The sequence below is a fragment of the Amblyraja radiata genome, chromosome 32 (genome assembly GCF_010909765.2).
Source record: "Amblyraja radiata isolate CabotCenter1 chromosome 32, sAmbRad1.1.pri, whole genome shotgun sequence".
Classification (NCBI taxonomy): Eukaryota; Metazoa; Chordata; class Chondrichthyes; order Rajiformes; family Rajidae; genus Amblyraja; species Amblyraja radiata.
This window is the reverse complement of record NC_045987.1, coordinates 27975873-27998126: the sequence shown is the minus strand read 5'-3', so window position 1 is coordinate 27998126 and position 22254 is coordinate 27975873.

Sequence of the window (22254 nt, the reverse complement as noted above, 5' to 3'; positions counted from 1 at the left end):
GTGGCGGAAATATGGTAAAATAATGTGTTAGACACAGAGGCTGGTGGGGTGAAAGGTGAGGACCAGGGAACTCTATCCTTGTCCTGTCTGCATGGGAGAAAGCAGAACTGTGGTGAATGGTGGTCCATCCACAACTGTAGTGGGAGGGGGACCATGTTACCTGAAGGGGAAATTCCAGATGTCCCAGAGTGGAAAAGCACATCTTAAGACCAGACGCAGTGGAGACGGAGAAACTGCAGGAAAGGTTATCATGCCATGCAAGAGGCCGGGTGGGAGGAGGTTTAGTTTTGCTAATTGTGAGAGTGAGTGGATTTGTACTAGAGATCTGTGGATAGTCTATCTCCTGAGATGTGGACAGAGATATCAGAAAGGGGAGAGAGATGTCAGAGATAGTCCAGGTGAATTTGAGGGCACTGTGGAACATAGTGTTGAAGTTGATGAATTAACAAGTTTAGTTTATTCGTTTAGAGATACAGCATGGAAACAGGCCTTTCGGTCCATCGAGTCTGTGCTGACCAGCGATCCCCGTACACTAACACTATCTTACACACACTTGGGACAATTTACAATTTTTATCGAAGCTAATTAACCTACAAACCTGTATGTATTTGGAGTTTGGAGGAAATCCCAGAGCACCCAGGGAAAACCCGCGCAGGTCACGGGGAGAACGTACAAATTCCGTACAGATAGCTCCCATTGTCAGGATCGAACCTGGGTCTATGGCGCTGTAAGGCTGCAACTCTATGGGTGTGCCACCGTGCCACTCCTGTTTGTGTTCAGTATGGGCACAGGAGGCAATCCTCAACATAGGCGCAAAAATATCGGGGAGTGATGCCAGGGTATGTTTGGAACAAAGAGCGTTCAATGCAGCCACCACAAAGACAGCCATAGCTGGGGCCCATGCGGGTGCCCATGGACACTCTTTGATTTGTAGAAAGTGAGAGAAACCAAAAGAAATGTTGTTGAGAGTGAGAACAAGTCCCACCAGGCGGAGGAGATGGGCAATTGAGTGGAACTGGTTGGGTCTTTGAGGTGGAAAGAGGGATCTATGAGATATTCCTGATGGAGAATGGAAGGGTAAAGGGACTGGGTGCCCATGGTAATGATGAGGCGGTATGGAAATTCACATCTATACCTGAGCAGCAATCTTTACCACGGTGGCTGTCAATCCTCTCATCACCAGTTGCTTCACTCTGGACCATGTTCGCTACAAAGCTACCTACCTCCATCACATGCTCTCAGAATCAATGCCATGATCCAACCTCAATTAGACAACAACAAAATGGTCAGTTAATGTACAGCTAATCATGGATGTACACTCATCTACAGTGCTACATACAGGCCCACCACCGATTTTCCGGCATTCTTGGTTCCAGTGCCTCTGGATTGTTCGTTTTGGTGGACTGACAGAGGTCACGGCCTCTGAGAGAAGTCCTACCGGTAACCTTGGCCACAAGATACCGGCCCACAAAGTCAGCATCGGCTATGGGAACGGATCTGTCGGCTCAAGCCGGGAAAGAGTTACAGTTCCCCGACCACACAGAGAAAATTAAACCCGCCAATCGGTGCGGATTGCCGATGAGATAGGCACCACATTTAGGGGGGGGGATTTCAAATGTGGTCTCACAATTTTGTCCAGAAGAAAGGAGGTGCCAGACTACCAGTTACCCGAAAATCGGTGGTGGACCTGTACTTAAACAGCAGCAAAGAAAGCACGATGTCCTCCGCAGATCAGGCAGGGTATGTGAGCAGTTCATTAGAACCGTGTTTTATGTTGCAGAGAAGGGAAGAGCTGGAGAGAACAGAGGGAACTCCTGTCATACAGACCAAAGTTGTTAAGGTGACAATTCCTTTTAATAAAAGTTAGTGAGATGAAAAAACAAACATATTGAAAGAGAAAGAGATCAAATCACTTTTATTTCTAAAGCACATTTAAAAAACAACTCGTGTTGGCCGAAGTACTTTACATTGGTGGAGGCACTAACGTTATACAACAGTGGTTCATAGATTAAGTACATACATAAATACATACATATAGCCCTCACTCAGAGAACGTCAAGAAAGGCTTGAGAGTAAAGATGAGTTTTAAGTTTCGACTTAAAGGAGTCGATGGAGGGGGCAGTTCTGATGGGAAGAAGGATGCTGTTCCACAGTCTAGGAGCTGCAACCGCAAAGGCGCAGTCAATAGACAATAGACAATAGGCGCAGGAGTAGGTCATTCGGCCCTTCGAGCCAGCACCGCCATTCAATGTGATCATGGCTGATCATCCCCAATCAGTACCCCATTCCTGCCTTCTCCCCATATCCCCTGACTCCGCTATTTTTAAGAGCCCTATCTAGCTCTCTCTTAAAAGCATCCAGAGAACCCGCCTCCACTGCCCTCTGAGGCAGTGAATTCCACAGACTCACCACTCTCTGTGAGAAAAAGTGTTTCCTCCTAAATTGAATTATTACTGGACAGAAATTTTTAAAGTTATTTCTGAAGTCATCAAAGTTAAATTGGACCCTAACCCAAAGCTAATAATATTTGGAATTCCGGATTTACATCTATCACTTACAGTAAATCAAAGAAATTTCTTTGATTACTGTTTGATAATTGGGAAAAAAATCATATTGAAATTTTGGAAGGGAACATTATCCCCCACAACCAAAATGTGGGCAACAGAGATGATGGAGACGTTACATCTGGAAAGAATTAGATTTGTCCTACTGGACAAGTATAATTCTTTTGAACAGATATGGTCTCCATATATACAGTATTTAGAGAAGTAGCTGTTCTTGGCAACACAGCTCGGCGTGCACCCTGCGGGATTTGGTGAGAATAATTCATTTTATATTGGAATTAACATATATGTCTTTATTGATACTATCACTTGTAGTAGTGTTATTAATAATACATATTGTGGTTACTCAAATTTTTTTTTTTTTTTTTTTTTTTTCGTTTCTCTTTTCTTTCTTATATATAATCAAATTATTATTTAATCACTCTCTTAATGATTTATAACTGTTCTATTCTTTCTCTATCATTATTTCTAAAAAAATAGTAGATAAGTATTACTAGTGTTTTACTTAATGCAAATTGAATTAATTTGATATAAAGTTGTTTGAAGCATTGTAATTGATTATCTTTAATAAAAAAATATATAAAAAAAAAAAAAAGAAAAAGTGTTTCCTTGTCTCCATCCTAAATGGCTTACTCCTTATTCTTAAACTGTGGCCCCTGGTTCTGGACTCCCACAACATCGGGAACATGTTTCCTGCCTCTAGCATGTTCAAACCCTTAACAATCTTATATGTTTCAATGAGATATCCTCTCATCCTTCTCAACTCCAGAGTGTACAAGCCCAGCTGCTCCATTCTCTCAGCATATGACAGTCCCGCCATCCCGGGAATTAACCTTGTAAACCTACGCTGCACTCCCTCAATAGCAAGAATGTCCTTCCTCAAATTAGGGGACCAAAACTGTACACAATACTCCAGGTGTGGTCTCACTAGGGCTCTGTACAACTGCAGAAGGACCTCTTTGCTCCTATATTCGATGGCGGATGTGCAGGAGTGGGCGCCGTCTGTGTATGGCAGCCTGCCCGCAGTCCGTCTCTTCACCTTTTTTTTATATTAAGTCCTGTACAAAATGTTAGTGGAGGTCTTTTATGTGGTGGGTGGGGGTGGGGAAGGGGGAAACTTTAATTCTTAGTCCCCTACCTGGTCGGAGAGGCAGCATCCCTCCGAGCTGCTTCTTCGCCCCGTCCTCGCGGCCTACCATCGAGAATGGAACGGCGTTTCCTGTCGGGACCGGCCGGGACTACAGCTTCGGCGGCGGCGCAGCGCAAGGACACCATCACGGAGCAGAGCCACGGAGCGGGCGATGCCTTGCCGGGTCGCCGTGCGGTAAGCTCCGGAGCGCTGTGGCCGTCGATCCAAACATCGCGGAGCTGGGGCTGCGGGCGTCCGGCCGCAGGCGGCGCTGGATTTGGAGCGCCGCAGAGCCAGGGATCGAGTTCGCCGGGGTCGGAGCTCCAACCGGCGCGGCCTGAAGTCTACGAGTGCCCTGGTCTCCGGTCTCCGGGGAGGAGGCAGCCGCTCCAGACTTTCCAAGCCGCTTGAGGAATTGTTTCACCCGACGCCAGTGTTCCATCTTCACGGCAAGAGGGCCCTGAAAATCATCGGACTGGCTGCAAGGCCACAAATGGGCCCCGACCTCGGGTGTTTCAGAGGAAGAGGACTTAACTTTCTGTTGCCTTTCCGCACAGTGGAAATTTTTGATTCTGTTGTGGGGGGATGTTTGTATTGAACTCTATAATGTGTTGTGTCCATTTTCTTTCTTTCTTTATTTTTAACCTTTTTCTATGGTTTGTATGTAAACTTATTATTTAATTTATGTAAAGCACTTTGGTGTCAGTGCAAGTTGACTTAAAATGTGCTATATAAATAAAGCAATAATAATATTCGATTCCTCTTGTTATAAAGGCAAACATGCCATTCGCTTTCTTCACTGCCTGCTGTACCTGCAGGCTTACTTTCATAGACTGATGTACAAAGACCCCCAGATCCCGTTGTACTTCCTCTTTTCCCAACTTGATGCCATTAGATAGTAATCTGCCTTCCTGTTTTTGCTACCAAAGTGGATAACCTCACATTTATCTGCATTAAACTTCATCTGCCATGCATCTGCCCACTCCCCCAACCTGTCCAAGTCACCCTGCACTCTCATAGCATCCTCCTCACAGTTCACACTGCCACCCAGCTTTGGGTCATCTGCAAATTTGCTAATGTTGCTTTGAATTCCTTCATCCAAATCATTGATGTATATTGTAAATAGCTGCGGTCCCGGCACCGAGCCTTGCGGTACCCCACTAGTCACTGCCTGCCAATCTGAAAGGGACTCGTTAATCCCTACTCTTTGTTTCCTGTCTGCCAACCACTTCTCTATCCATATCAGCACTCTACCCGCAATACCATGTGCCCTAATTTTGCCCACTAATCTCCTATGTGGGACCTTATCAAATGCTTTCTGAAAGTCCAGGTACACTACATCCACTGCCTCTCCCTTGTCCATTTTCCTAGTTACATCTTCAAAAAATTCGAGAAGATTAGTCAAGCATGATTTCCACTTCATAAATCCATGCTGACTCAGACCGAAGCTTGGACTCGGACAGGTCGCCCCTGAGCTTATGCCCCAAGTCGGCCGATCTGAGGGACCTGGAGGTGGTGTGGTTGGTAAGCAGACTTTTGATGTAGGTGCGGGCAAGCCCATTAAGGGCTTTGTAGACATAAAGAAGGATCTTGAAATTTATTCAGAACCGCACAGGGAGCCAGTAGATGCAGCCTCCTCTGAGAAGAAGGGTCTCGACCCAAAACATTACCCATTCCTTCTCTCCAGAGATGCTGCCTGTCCCACTCAGTTTTGTGTCCACCTTCAAGAAATAAAAATAGGCAGTTAGTGATTGTTGCTTGATAATGCTCATCTTCTCCCAATGGTTTAACTAGTCAATTACTTTTATTTGTTGAAGCATCTCCCTGTGTTGCTCAGTGTGAAATTCTATTTCATAATATTCGTTAAACATCTTGGATGTTTTGCTATATTAAAAGCACCATAGGAAAGCAGGTTTAAAATCCCAAGCCCCAACCATTAAGAACCGTCACCACATTACTGTATGAAGTTGTTGCCTTAGGCCTTTCTGTTTAAGCCTCTGGAATGCGGCTTGAACGCACAGGTTTTCACTCAAAACTGAATCAATGTAGCCAACAAGATACAACATAGCTCGTGTACTGAATCAATGTGAATGATGTTTGTGTTACAAAACTGTATCCAGAGCCCAATGGCTCTATGAAAGATTACACAAAATGTATACATCAGTGTTTGGTCCAATATTGTTTTTGTTTTCCTGGTGTTTGCCCACATGCCTCATTACCTAATCCCTTTAATATAACGTGTCCCTTTCTCCATTTACCTGAATTCTCTTTTAATCCATCTTAAAACACACAAATGCTTGCGAATCGTCGTGCTGTTCAAGTTAACATTCAATGATGCTGCAGTCAATATATCAAAGTTGCAATAAAAGACAATTTAAAGTAATGCAGAAACAAGGAACTGCAGATGCTGGTTTGCACTAAAAAAAGTCACAATGTGCTGGAGTAACTCAGTGGCCAGGTAGCATCCCTGGAAAACATGGATAGCTGACGTTTTGGGTCAGGACAATTCTTCAGATGTGTAAGATCATATTCAGATCCCATGATTTAAAGAGTAAATAGTTTTCGGCAAATGTACTTTTTTTCTGAATGTCCTGAATGGATTCTAACAAATCAGGAAGATCATAGTGATAGACACAAAATGCTGGAGTAACTCAGCAGGACAGGCAGCATCTCTGGAGAGAAGGAATGGGTGATGTGTCGGGTCGAGACCCTTATTCAAACTGTGATAATTGTGAACTGAAAGATAAAATCAGATAAAGATGAAATTGATACCATGATATTTGCATCAATGTTACAAGGTAGTGAGGACATATTAATAGCATTTAAAAACACAGTATAAAATTAAAATGCATCATTCCAGATGTAGATTAGAAATAGAAAGAGGGACAGGCCATTTTGTCCGAATGCCTGCTCTGCCATTCAGTAAGATCATGGGTAATTTATTCCAGTATCCCTTCACAAACTCTTTATCCCTTATGCCTAAAAATCTAGCAATTTTTTTTAACTCGAAAAATCCAAAGATTTGGTGGCACAGTGGCACAGATGGTAGAGCTGCTGTCTCACAGCACCAGAGACCTGGGTTTGATCCATGTTTCGGGTGCTGTCTGTGTGGAGTTTGTACGTTCTCCCTGTGACCACGTGGGTTTTCTCCGGGTGCTCCGTTTTCTTCCCACATGCCAAAGAGAGGCGGGGTTGTAGATTAATTGGCCTCTGTAAATTTTCCCTGGTGTTTTGGAGTGGATACAAAAATAGGGTAACATAGAACTAGTGTGAATTGGTGATCGATGGTCAGTGTGGATTCAGTGTCTTTGTCGCATGTACTGATGTTTAAATTATCTACACATCAGATAATATTATTTATGAATCCAACCAAGCCAAACAAGTACAAAACATAAAGCAAAGAGAAAAATACAAGCGCAGGATATAGTTCTGAGCATTGTAGCATAATAGTACCAAGGAAAAAAATCCAATGTCTGCAATGAGGTAGATTTAAAATTGGAACTGTACCTTAATTTATGAAAGTACCAATTGAAGTCTGATAATGGAAGGGAAAAGGTGTCCTCCAAGTCTGATGGTACGCGTTTCTGTATCTTCTGCCCGACTGAAGCAGAGAGATAAAGGAATGACCGGGGTGGGAAAGGTCTTTGATTATATTGGCTCTTTTCTCAAGGCAGCGTTAGGAGTAGATGCAGTCAGTGGTGGGAAGTTTGATCTGTGTGATGGTCTGAACTACATCTAAAACTCTACTATTTCTTGAGGTCTTGGAAGAACTATTACCAAACCAAAAAAAGACACATTGCTGGAGTAGCTCAGCGGGTCAGGCAGCATCTCTGTAGAACATGGATAGCGATATTTCAAGTTGGGACCCATAGCAGGGCTGCCAACATTGGGTGAGAGTTGGGAGTGAGAAATTGCGAAAGACCAAGCCCAAAGGATCGTAGCGACCGAGGGGGGGGGGGGAGAAGGGGGTTGGGGGGGAGGATGTGGGAGTGGGGTATTCCCCCTCCCATTGGTACGGAGCTTTTGTATTTTTCAGCTTGAAATTGTGCAATCTGGTGCATACTGTAGCGAGGCTTTTAACTTACACTTGAATGCAATATTTATGCTTTAAATTGGATTAATTATGAATAATGTTAGGTTAAATTACATTCCTAATTACATTCCACAGTAGAGCCAGCCTCTGATCAACAGGTGCAGCAAATAAATGATCTTAGTATATTCATGTATGGAAATCAGATTATAATCAAACACTTGGCCCATGTTGACCAACATGGGTCTCACTGCACACCTGGTACTGGTACTGCTCCTGACCCTGACTCCAGTTGCATACCTTCTCTAATTCCTGACCCTGAGTCCAGCCTTACACCTGGACTCCTATTCTACCCTGATCATAGCTGCTTACCTGCCTAGGTTCCCAGTGTTGAACACTCTCCTGGTCCCAGCTTTGACTGCACACCTTGTACTATTCCAGACCTTGACTCTGAATGCACACTTGGCCTTGCTCCTAGCCCCTCTGCACTCACAATATATCTGGCCCACACATAAAGCCCCATATCTGACCCCCTGGACTTAACCTATTACGTTCAAGTCCACAGGTGTTTATCTAATACGGTAATCTTTTATGGGGCACTTCTCAGACCAAATTTTGTAAAACAAAATTTGCTACATCCATTGGCTTCCTTGTTATCTAACATGCTAGTTACTTTGTCAAATAAGTCATCAATTGGTTGAACACAATTTCTCATCCATTGCACCTACCAACATTCATACATTATTATATTACAGTTAATATGTACTGAGGGCAAATGTTTGTTCCAATGCTCCCCATTCCCAATTACTTTTACATTGAAGTGATTGAAATCCAAATGAAGTTTAAATGGCATCAGAAAAATAAAACTTCCGGAATGGATGATATTTATTAAGTGGTTGGTTGTAGTCAGTATCAGCACAATTACTATATTGAACTTTGAATCTTCAGATGTCCTGGTTCAAGCTAAACCTAAAGACCTCACCCTAAAGACCTACTCACACATTCCCCTGCAAGTATCTCGGTCACTCCTTTAAAATATGCCCCTTCTTTGGACAAGCTCTTAAACATCGCATCTGAATCAGTTTCCATCTGATTACACTCCTTGAGGATGTTCATCTACACGTTCAATTAATAAAACAACGAGATTGGGGACATTTCTATTCAACCTGCCAACATTTTTTTGGGGGGGGGGGTTTGTAAATAGAAGTATATTAACTAAGTACACTAAGATAATTCATGTACTGCACCTGTTGAACAGAGCCTGGCTCTACTGTGGAATGTAATTAGGAATGTAATTTAGCACCCCCCCCCCCCCTCGGTCGCTATGCTCCCTCGGGCTTGGTCTCTTACAATTTCTCACTCTTAACTCTCACCCAATGTTGGCAGCCCTGGTTTCCTGTCACCTGCAGAAGTTTTCAGATGACTCTGCAATTGTGGGCTGCATCAGTGAGGGGAGGAAAGCTGAATACTGAGGTGTAGTCAACGACCGTAAACTGGACTGGTCCAGGAATGCTGAGGCCCTGTGCAAGAAGGGACACAGCCGGCTGTACTTTTTGAGAAGGCTCCGTTCCTTCAATGTCTGCAGTGAGATGCTGCAGATGTTCTACCAATCTGGTTAGGAAAGAACTACAGATGCTGGTTAAAATCAAAGGTAGACACAAAACGCTGGAGTAACTCAGCAGGACAGTCAGTAGACGTGTCTGAAGAAGAGTCTCGATCTGAAATGTCACCCATTCCTCCTCTCCAGAGATGCTGCCTGTCCCGCTGAGTTACTCCAGCTTTTTGTGTCTGCCACAGAATCCTTCTTCTCTGTGACGATCAAACTTTACAACTCCTCCCTCTTCTGTCATAGGGCAGACTGACCCCCCCCCCCCCCCAATCTTTGCACATCCCCCAAACCTTTCATCACTTTAATTTCATGTATTCTGTGTTTTTATGACTGTAGCCTGTGGGCCGAGCATCAAAAATGTGTCTAGAAATCGATTTTTATGACCCACGTCACGGAACTACATGACATTTTCCACAGATTTAGATGAAATATAATTGAGAAGGATGTCATAACTCGTCATTGCCAAAAGTTGCACATTAATTAATTAAACTAATTAGTAAATGAGATCGGGAAATTATGCGCCATCTAGTGGCCAATGCCCATATTACACCATGGGCAGCCTATTTAGAAACATAGAAACATAGAAATTAGGTGCAGGAGTAGGCCATTCGGCCCTTCGAGCCTGCACCGCCATTCAATATGATCATGGCTGATCATCCAACTCAGTATCCCGTACCTGCCTTCTCTCCATACCCTCTGATCCCCTTAGCCACAAGGGCCACATTTAACTCCCTCTTAAATATAGCCAATGAACTGGCCTTGACTACCCTCTGTGGCAGGGAGTTCCAGAGATTCACCACTCTCTGTGTGAAAAAAGTTCTTCTCATCTCGGTTTTAAAGGATTTCCCCCTTATCCTTAAGCTGTGACCCCTTGTCCTGGACTTCCCCAACATCGGGAGCAATCTTCCTGCATCTAGCCTGTCCAACCCCTTAAGAATTTTGTAAGTTTCTATAAGATCCCCTCTCAATCTCCTAAATTCTAGAGAGTATAAACCAAGTCTATCCAGTCTTTCTTCATAAGACAGTCCTGACATCCCAGGAATCAGTCTGGTGAACCTTCTCTGCACTCCCTCTATGGCAATAATGTCCTTCCTAAGATTTGGAGACCAAAACTGTACGCAATACTCCAGGTGTGGTCTCACCAAGACCCTGTACAACTGCAGTAGAACCTCCCTGCTCCTATACTCAAATCCTTTTGCTATGAAAGCTAACATACCATTCGCTTTCTTCACTGCCTGCTGCACCTGCATGCCCACTTTCAATGACTGGTGTACCATGACACCCAGGTCTCGCTGCATCTCCCCTTTTCCTAGTCGGCCACCATTTAGATAATAGTCTGCTTTCCTGTTTTTTCCACCAAAATGGATAACCTCACATTTATCCACATTATACTGCATCTGCCAAACATTTGCCCACTCACCCAGCCTATCCAAGTCACCTTGCAGTCTCCTAGCATCCTCCTCACAGCTAACACTGCCCCCCAGCTTAGTGTCATCCGCAAACTTGGAGATATTGCCTTCAATTCCCTCATCCAGATCATTAATATTAATGATCTTGCAAAGGGGCACATTTCCGTGTTGCAGTCCATTTAAACTATATATTATTACACCTATATATATATATATATATATATATGACGTAAATATGACTGTAATCATATATAATTAAATATAATTATATTATATAAAAATAATAATATGAAGATAATTGTGAGTGTTTTTTTAATGACACTGTCGCAGAGGTCTGGCTCCTGAACCAGCTTAATTAATGGGTGAGGGTAGTTCTTGTGGGTTCCTCCGTTTACTGAACCCCACTGACTGCCAATGTGCAGAGTGGGGGGCACCGCCATAGTGGGACTGGGGCAGTTTCAGGCTGGGGGACAGTCCTGCAAGGCATCTTCCAGTCGCTTTAATAGGAAATTTAATGAAACTGCAGCAGAGGTCCCAGGTTTTAAGGGCTCATGCACCTGCCTAATTAAAGGGTCAGGACAGATCCTCTGGGTTCCCCCGTTTACTGAACCCCACTGACTGCCATATTGGGGAGAGTGGGGGTAACGGCCATAGTGGGACTGGGGCAGTGCCAGGCTGGGTGACAGACCTGTAAGAGACCTGTCTTATTTCTGATGTAAATGTCACATCCTGACCAAGAATCAAATGCTCTGATGTTTACTCGATGAGTATTCATTTTAAGCTACAATGAGCCTATATTTATGAGCCGATGGTGCCTTTGCAAATGAGGGCTATTACCTTTAACCTAAAATAACCCTAAAAGTGTTGCATCGTTTGAGTATCTGTAGTTTGTGTGTGTGTCTGTGTATATCTGTCAAACGTGTATCTGTGGATGTAAGTGTGTATGTATGTGTGGATGGATGTATGTGTGAATGGATGTATGTGTGAATGTATGTGAGGATGTGCGGGTGGATGTATGTGTGGATGTATGTGTGTGGATGTATGTGTGTGCATGGATGTGTACATGTATGTCTGCGTGTGGATGTGTGTGTGCGGATGTATGTGTGCATGTACATGCATGGAAGTATGCGTACGGATGGATGTGTGGATGTGTGGATGGGTGGGTGGACTGTCATTCACCAGCACACCATTGTCATAAGTAATTTACTCATTGTTTAAATAATTTAACCAAATTAACAGTGAAACGATCGACATTAAAATAAACCTTTATATAATCATTTATTTGCCCAATTTATTTGTTTACATTACATCTGATCTTCGTCTGAATATTCTTCATCAGATTCCAAGTCTTTTGATAAATTTTGATAAGTCCATTGATAAACTTATCAATGGACTTATCAAAATTTATCAAAAGACTTGTTCAAGTTCAAGTGCAGGGTCAGGCAGAGGTTAAAAAAAAAACCTCATAGTCATTAAGTCTGCATGGACTTCAATTCATAAAATTTCAACCTCTTCTTAATGTTAATGAGAATAACACTGTACTATCATAGATAAATTCGTTCAAGTTGGGGGCGCTGTCCTGGGCACGGCTGCCCAGCCAGCAGCTGTCTGTCTTTTCATCTTTTTATTTTTTATTTTAGTTAGTTAAGTCTTTTGTTTGGAGGTCTAGACTTTTTTATGTGGGGGGTGGGGGGGGAAGGGAGAAACTACCTTTCAGGGTCCCTACCTGGTCGGAGAGGCAGCTTTTCTCCGGGCTGCAGCTTCGACCCGTCCTCGCGGCCTACCAGCGGGCCTGGAGCAGCGTTTCCTGTCGGGGACCGCCCAGAACCTCGGCTTCGGCGGCGGCACAGCGCTGGAGCGCTATCGCGGAGAGGGCGATGCCTTGCCCGGGTCGCCGGGCTGGAACTCCGGTGAGCTGAGACCTCCGGGAACAACATCGTGGAGCTGCGGGACTGTGGAGCGACCAGCTGTGGGCGGCGGCGCTGAACTTTACACCGGGAGCCTGGGATGTCTAGATGAGATCGCCAGTTGTGGAGCTCCAACCGGCGCGGCCTTGTTGGCTTCGGAAGCCGCGGCCTCCAGTACGGAAGCGGCCGTTCCAGGGTTCCCAAGCCGCTGAGAGGACTCTCCCGACGCCGGAGCAACATCACCCGGCGAGAACGGTCTGGAACATCGGGCCTCCGTAGAGGCAACTGTGGAGGCCTCAATAGGCCCGACTATGGGTGAACTGGGGTTGGGGACTGGACTTTGTGCCTTCCCTCATAATGGGAACCATTGTGGGGGGATGTTCTTTATGTTTAAAACTCTTATTAATGTTATGTCTGTATTCCTTCTTTATGTGCTGCAAAATGGCAAGAAGCATTTCACTTCACTACACCTAGGTGTATGTGAATGTGACCAATAAAACACCTTTGATACCTTTGAAGTTCAAGTTCACATACACCAATTCATTTCTACATAAACATCAGCCATTTCTGACCATTTCTCACTCCAATGGAAGCCTATAAAGTGCAATCAATAAACCGTTTTTCTCCCGTGGTCGTGGCCTGGAAACGGTCGCTACGGATGGCACTATGTACAGCCTTCCCCCGCCCCCCGCGGAGATGATCCAAACACCGCGGCTCCGCATTCGCGAATCGGTTGCTTCTTAATTGAGACCGCGGTTTTAAGTACATAGGCCCCGCGATCGGAGCACTTTTTCCCGGTAAGTTATCGCAGGCAGCTACGAGAATAGATGTTAAAGAAAACTTATTAGACTTCAACAAGCTGGCATTGGTGAAAATGTTTAATTTACTTTGTTATGGATACACATAGTTTAGGCCCTCAACTTCATGAATGAATGAATGAACGAGTGAATGAATGAGTGAATGAATGAATGAATGAATGAATGAATGAATGAATGAATGAATGAATGAATGAATGAATGAGTGAATTAATGAGTGAATGAATGAGTGAATGTACAGCCTCCAAATCTCATTTTTTCCACATTATAAAAGGGTGCAATTAAATTAATTATCCGTACAGATTAATTTTCATAAATTCAGACTTTAGATCTTACCTTTCAGTTCCAGTTGATTCACAAAGTTTGACTGGTTTGGCTGTCCTCTTTGTGTTGCAGCACCTCAGCAGGGACTTTGCTTTCAAGGCTTTGTTCCACTTCTATCCATTTAGCTGCACATTCTTCAGACTTCTTAATGCTTTTCTCACGAAACCCTGCTGCAGGTTTCCACAACATGTATTCCACAGAACAACAAAGAACCTTCATCGGAATCTCCAGTAAAACTGGCATCAGTAGAAGCACACAGCCATGTTGTGTGCTCCCTGCCTAGCTAGCCTGAAACAAAGCGCGTGATTGGCTAACTGGCGTCCGACTCAATGTCAAACGTGCTTTGATTGGAGTAAAAATACCCGAAATTTTTCTGTTTTTTCTTTAATTTAATAAAAAATGGGCAAGTTTTGTTCTTGACGAGTTCAGGGATGATTTATATAATATTTTAACACAATATGTGAAAATTTCATGTAGTTCCGTGAGTTAGGTCACGAAACTGCACAAAAAAGCTCCTCGGCCCACAGCCTACTGTTGGCAGATTAATTTCCCTTCTTGGATAAAGAAGGTTCTATCGTATCGTATCGTTTCTGGGGTTGCAGACTGTGAGGAAGGCTGTCAGAGGTATACAGAATTTGGTAGAGAAATGGGTACAGAGATTGAGTTTGATCTAAGCAAGTGTGAGGTGTTGAAGGACTTTCGTTTGGGGCATTTGGAATATTGTGTGCAGTTCTAGTCGCCCCATTACAGGAAGGATGTAGAGGCTTTGGAACGGGGGCAGAGGTTTACCAGAATGATGCCTGGATTAGAGGCTATTTGCTACAGGGAGTGTTGAACAGACTTGATTGTTTTCTCCTGATAGAAGTATATTAAATGAAAAAAGGCATAGATGGGGTAGACAGTGAGAACATTTTACCCAGGATAGAAATATCAAATGCTAGATGGCATAGCTTAAAGTTGGAAGAGGCAACGTTTAAAGGAGATGTGTGGGGCAAGTTTCTTACACAGACTGCATGGAACGTGCTGCCAGAGGTGATGGTGGAGGCAGATACAATACATTAAGAGACTGTTGGATAGGCACAAGAATATTGGGGGAATGGAGAAATATGGATTATGTGCAGGCAGATAGGAGTTGGTCTTGACATCATGTTCGGCACAGACATTGTGTGTCGAAGCGCCTGTTCCTGTGCTGTATTCTATGACAGTATGCTTTCTATGATGTATCTGTAGAGGTTTGTAAGATTAATTGGAGACATGACAAATACTACTACTAGCCCAGAAACAGGCCCAGCGGCCCACCGGGTCTGCGCTGACCAACGATCCTCGTACGCTAACATGATCCTACAAACACTAGGAATAATTTACATTTATACCAAGCCAATTAGCCTCCAAACCTGTTGGAGTGTGGGAGGAAACTGGAGCTTCCTGGTGAAAACCCACGCAGGGAGAACATACAAACTCCATGCAGACAAACACCCGTAGTCAGGATCGAACCCAGCTCTCTGGCGCTGTAAGGCAGCATCTCTACCTAAGTGTCACCGTGCTTCCCATGAATTGATAGGGCGAATGCAGAGTCTTTTACCTAGGGTGGGGGAATCAAGAACCGATGGTTTAAACAGATTTAAAATGAGAGGGAACAGCTTTAATAGGAACCTAAGGGGTTCTTTTTCACTCAGAGAATGGTGTGTATATGGAATGTGCTGCTAGAGGAGGGAGTTGAGGAACTATTATAACAGCGTATGAAAGACACTTGAACAAGTTCATAAATAGGGAAAAGTTTGGAAGGGTATAGGCCAAACACAACCAATTCAACAAGCTAGAAGGGGCATCTTGATTGGCATGGACGAGTTGGATTGAGAGGCCCATTTTTGTACTATATGCTACATAGAAACATAGAAAATAGGTGCAGGAGGAGGCCATTCGGCCCTTCGAGCCAGCACCACCATTTATTGTGATCATGGTTGATCGTCCCAAATCAATAACCCGTGCCTGCCTTCTCCCCATATCCCTTAATTCCACTAGTCCCTAGAGCTCTATCGAACTCCTGCTCTTTGACTATGCTGAATGGGGCCTGTACTTCACCATGCTTCATGAAGTTGGTAACTAGCTCCTTTGTTTTGCAGACAGGAAAGGTTGAGGGAGAGGTTGTTGTCCTGACACCATGTCACTAAGTTCGGCATGTCCCCAACAACTCTCACCAACCTCTACAGATGCGCCGAAGAAAGCATTTTATCGGGATGCATCACAGCATGGTTTGGGAACAGCTCCATCCAAGACAGCAAGAAATTGCAGAGAATTGTGGACGCAGCCAAGATCATCACTCAAACTAACCTCCCTTTCATTAATGTCATCTACACTTCACACTGCCTCGGCAAGGCCACCAGCATAATGAAGGACGGGTCTCACCCTGGACACTCCGTCTTCTCCCCTCTGAAAATGCACACCTCCAGATTCCTGGACAGTTTCTTCCCAGCAGTTATCAGGCAACTGAAACATTCTACCAACAACTAGAGTGCAGTCCTGAGGTACCATCTATTTAATTGGAGACCCACAGACTATCTTTAATAGACAATAGACAATAGGTGCAGGAGTAGGCCATACGGCCCTTCAAGCCAGCACCGCCATTCACTGTGATCATGGCTGATCCCCATATCCCTTGATATCTATCAAACTCTCTCTTGAAAGCATCCAGAGAATTGGCTTCCACTGCCGGAGGCAGAGAATTCCACAGATTCACAACTTTCTGGGTGAAAAGGTTTTTCCTCATCTCCGTTCTAAATGGCCTACCCCTTGTTCTTAAACTGTGGCCCCTGGTTGTTGACTCCCCCAACATCGGGAACATGTTTCCTGCCTCTAGCGAGTCCAATCCCTTAATAATCTTATATGTTCCAATATGATCCCCTCTCAAACTTCTGAACCCCAGAGTGTACAATCCCAGTCGCTCCATTCTTGCAACATATGACAGTCCCGCCATCCCGGGAATTAACCTCGCGAACCTACGCTGCACTCCCTCAACAGCAAGAATGTCCTTCCATAAATTTGGAGACCAAAACTACACACAATTCTCCAGGTGTGGTCTCACTAGGGCCCTGTACAACTGCAGAAGGACCTCTTTGCTCCTATACTCTACTCCTCTTGTTATGAAGGCCAACGCTTTCTTCACTACCTGCTGTACCTGCATGCTGACTTTCAGTGACTGACGAACAAGGATACCCAGATCTCGTTGTACTTCTCCTTTTCCTAACTTGACACCATTCAGATAATAATCGTGGATAACCTCACATTTATCTACATTAAACTGCATCTGCCATGCAACTGCCCACTCGCCCAACCTGTCCAAGTCACCCTGCATCCTCGTAGCATCCTCCTCACAGTTCACACTGCCACCCAGCTTTGTGTCATCTGCAAATTTGCTCATGTTACTTTCAATCCCTTCATCTAAATCATTAATATATATTGTAAATAGCTGTGGTCCCAGCACTGAGCCTTGCGGTAGGTACCCCTCTAGTCACTGCCTGCCATGCTGAAAGGGATCCGTTAATCCCTACTCTTTGTTTCCTGTCTGCCAACCAACTTTCCTTCAGACTTTATCTTGCACAAAACATTATTCTCTGTATCCAGTACGTGTACACTGTGGATGGCTAGATTGTACTCATGGTAGTCTTTCTGCTGATTGGATAGCACGCAACAAAAAAGTATTGCACTGTACCTTGGTACATGTGACAATAAACTAAACTAAATATCACGGCAGGCCAAAACATTTATTCTCCATCTACCTTGTCATAACCCAAACTGCTGGTGCTGGAAATCGGTAAGAGTACTATAGTTTGCCGTGAGTATTGGATGCACCTTACAAATTAGAGAAAAAAGTGAAAACTGACCAATGTAGTATGTAATAAGACAATAATGGGGCAACATGCAATGATAATTGCATCTAAGTTGTAATTAGGCAAATGGATGATTTAATGGAATTTATAGCAACATGTTTTAAAATAATGTCACAGAGTCACACAACATGGAAGCAGATCATAGAAACATAGGAAATAGGTGCAGGAGGAGGGCATTCGGCCCTTCGAGCCAGCACCGCCATTCATTGTGATCATGCTGATCGTCCCAAATCAATAACCCATGCCTGCCTTCTCCCCATATCCCTTGATTCCACTAGCTCCTAGAGCTCTATCTAACTCTCTCTTAAATCCATCCAGTGATTTGGCCTCCGCTGCCTTCTGTGGCACGGAATTCCACAAATTCACAACTCTCTGGGTGAAAACGTTTTTTCTCACAATGGCCTCCCCTTTATTCTAAGACATTGGCCCCTGGTTCTGGACTCGCCCAACATTGGGAACATTTTTCCTGCATCTAGCTTGTCCAGTCCTTTTATAGTTTTATATGTTTCTATAAGATCCCCCTCATCCTTCTAAACCCCAGTGAATACAAGCCTAGTCTTTTCAATCTTTCCTCATATGACAGTCCCGCCATCCCAGCAATCAATCTCGTGAACCTACGCTGCACTGCCTCAATCACAAGGATGTCCTTCCTCAAATTAGGAGACCAAAACTGTACGCAATACTCCAGATGTGGTCTTACCAGAGCCCTATACAACTGCAAAAGAACCTCTTTACTCCTATACTGAAATCCTCTTGTTATGAAGTCCAACATTCCATTAGATTTCTTCACTGCCTGATGTACCTGCACGCCAACCTTCAGTGACTGCCGTACAAGGACACCCAAGTCTCGCTGCACCTCCCCCTTACCTAACCTAACCCCATTGAGATAATAATCTTCCCCCTTGTTTTTGCCGCCAAAGTGGATAACCTCACATTTATCTATATTATACTGCATCTGCCCACTCACTCAACCTGTCCAGGTCACCCAGCAACCTCCTAACATCCTCTTCACAGTTCACACTGCCACCCAGCTTTGTGTCATCTAAAACTTGCTAGTGTTGCTCCTAATTCCCTCTTCCAAATCATTAATATATATGGTAAACAGTTGCGACCCCAACACCGAGCCTTGCGGCACTCCACTCGCCACTGCCTGCCATTCTGAAAAGGACCCGTTCACTCCTACTGTTTGCTTCCTGTCTGCCAACCAATTTTCTATCCATGTCAACACCCTACCCCCAATACCATGTGCTCTAATTTTAGTCACCAGTCCCCGTGCGGGGCCTTATCAAAGGCTTTCTGAAAGTCTAGATACACTACATCCACTGGCTCCCCTTCATCCATTTTGCTTGTCACATCTTCAAAAAATTCCAGAAGATTAGTCAAGCATGATTTCCCTTTCACAAATCCATGTTGACTTGGACTAATCATTTTACTGCTATCCAAATGCCCCATTATTACCTCTTTAATAAATGACTCCAGCATCTTTCCACCACCGAAGTCAGGCTAACTGGCCTGTAATTCCCCGTTTTCTCTCGTTCCTTTCTTGAAAAGTGGGATAACATTAGCTATCCTCCAATCCACAAGAACTGATCCTGAATCTATTGAACATTGGAAAATGATCACCAATGCGTCCACTACTTCTAGAGCCACCTCCCTGAGGGCCCTGGGATGCAGACCATCCGGCCCAGGGGATTTATCATCCTTCAATCCCATTAGCTCCCATTAGCTTACCCAATAATATTTCTCGCCTAATGAAAATATCTTTCAGTTCCTGTACCCCCTTAGATCCTCTGTCCTCCAGTACATCTGGTAGATTGTTTGTGTCTTCCTTAGTGAAGACAGATCCGAAGTATCTGTTCAACTCTTCTGCCATTTCCTTGTTACCCATAATAATTTCCCCCCTGTCTGCCTTCAAGGGACCCACATTTGCTACTCTTTTTCCCTTAACATATCTAAAGAAGCTTTTACTGCCCTTCTTTATATTCCTGGCCAGCTTTCCCTCGTACTTCATCTTTTCAGCCCGTATTGCCCGTTTTGCTTCCTTCTGTTGTTCTATGAAAGTTTCCCAATCCTCTGGCTTCCGGCTACTCTTTGCTGTGTTATACATCTTTTCTTTTAGTTTTATTCTATCCTTAACTTCTCTTGTCAGCCACGGTTGCCTCCTACTCCCCTTAGAATCTTTCTTCCTTTTTGGAATGAAATGATCCTGCGTATTCCGGATTATGCCCAGAAATTCCTGCCATTGCTGTTCCACCGTCATTCCTGCTAGGATCCCTTTTCAGTCTATCTTGGCCAGCTCCTCTCTCATGCCTTCATCGTCCCCTTTCTTCAACTGCATCACCAGCGCTGCCAACTCTCACTCTCCCTGTGTGTGTGTGTGTGTCTGTCTGTCTGTCTCCCTTTGTGTGTGTGTGTCTGTCTCCCTGTGTGTGTGTGTGTGTTTTCCTTTGTGCATGTGTCTCCCTGTTCGTCTGTTGTCACATCCTGGCCTTAGACAGGGCTGCCAACTCTCACGCTTTGAGCGTGAGAGTCACGCATTTCAGCCAATTCTCACGCTGATGACAGAATTCTCACGCTCTCTTCAGTCCCTGCACAGTTTGTCTTTTTGCGCCACATCACAACGATCTGTGCAGTCTGGGGAAGCGCGTCAGTTGGCGGCTGTGAGTGACGTCGCGTCTCTTCTCTTCTTTCTTGGTTGGATGCGCAACCGCTGACAACATGAAGTAGCCGGATAGAACTAACCTGCTGAATCGGTTGTAAAACATGGGGAGGACCACAATGAGGCCAAACATCTAGGACAGGGTTCGGTAACCTATGGCACACGGGCTGAATCCGGCCCGTAACCCGAAAAACAGCGGGTTTTTTCAATTCGTTTTCGCAGGGTCGGGGCAGGCGAGCCGACCTGAGAACTGCAGCTAGTCCCTGGGACGCGAGCTGATCTGGGAACGGCAGCCAGCCCCTGGGCACGCAGAATGCCAACTTGATCATTATGGACAAATTGGGCCAGCCACGTACATGTTGTATAACTGACTATGAAGATCTGAATGGGCTTAGAATTACCATTTAAGCTAAATTACCCCCACTTTCCCCATTTTGATTCTTGAGATTAATATCCCCTTGCTTTGTTAACAGCGTTAAAGTACTTATGAGGTAGAGTCAGGAAAGGGAACATGTTATTTCTTTTTAGTTTGCTTTAATTTGTTAGTTGAATATTTGTTGACTGCCATCATTTCTGAAATGGTCTTAAAGTAACTTAATTGTTATAAAGCAGTAATAAGTGATTTTTGTCCAAACAATTGGAACTTGCATAAAATGTTTGCATTATTAGCAGGACTGCCAGACTCACGCATTTCACAAAATTCTCATGCTCTCACGCTGATCACAAAATTTCTCACGCTCAAAAATCTGCGGGTGCTGAAAGTTCAAAATAAAGCAAGAATTGTTTTAGAGGTGAGTAAAAACCATGAGGGGAATATCAGGTGAATGCATAGTCTTTTTCCCAGGATATGTGATTCAAGCACCAGAGGGGATTGGTTTAAAGCAGGGCTATCAAACTACCGGCCTGCAGGATGATTTTGGGGGGAAAAAAAGTAGTTTAGTTTCTCCCATGCAGATGGTGTGATAGGTGAGACACGACGGCGGTGGTCCTAGCACCAACCCCCCTCCCCCTTCCCCCCTGAGGCACCGCACACACCTCCCACCCTCACCTCCGGCGGCTCTATGTCCATTGGCCGCTCTGTCCACACCCCATGGAGATTTAACCCCGGCTCGGAGCCAGGAGCGGACCGGGTGAGTGGGGGCGTTGGTGCCGTCTCCGGAGCCTACTATGGCAGGGGGAACATCCCCTCCCACATCCTCCCCCCCTCGGTCGCTACGCTTCCTCGTAATTTCTCACTCTCAACTCTCACCCAATGTTGGCAGCCCTGTGCATCACTGCCACTTCCGATCCTTCTGCCCAGCTTGTCCTTTCTGGACAAGATGCCCACATTTGGCTCACATCCCTCCAAACCTTTCTTATCCACGTGTCTTCAAGAATCAGGGCTAGGTCCATTGCTGTTTGTGATTTATATTAACAATTTAGATGAGAATTTGCAAGCATGGTGGCGCAGCAGTAGATTTGCTGCCTTACAGCACTTACAGTGCCAGAGACCCAGGTTAGATCCGGACTGTCTGTACGGAGTGCTGTCTGTACTGAGTTTGTACGTTCTCCCTGTGACTGCATCTGTTTTCTCCGAGATCTTCGGTTTCCTCCCGCACTCCAAAGACGTACAGGTTCGTAGGTTAATTGACTTGGTATAAATGTAAATTGTCCCGAATGTGTATAGGAGAGTGTTAATGTGCGAGGATTGCTGGTCGGTGTGGACTCGGTGGGCCAAAGGATATCTAAACTAAACTAAGCAACGTTTATGATTGACACTAAAGTAGGGGGTATCGCAGACAGTGAATAGGGTTATCAAAACTTACAGAAGGATCTTGATCAGGTGGGCAAGTGAGCCGAGGCATGGTTAATGGAGTTTAATGCATTTACAGTGGCTTGCAAAAGTATTCACCCCTTGAACTTTTCCACATTTTGTCACGTT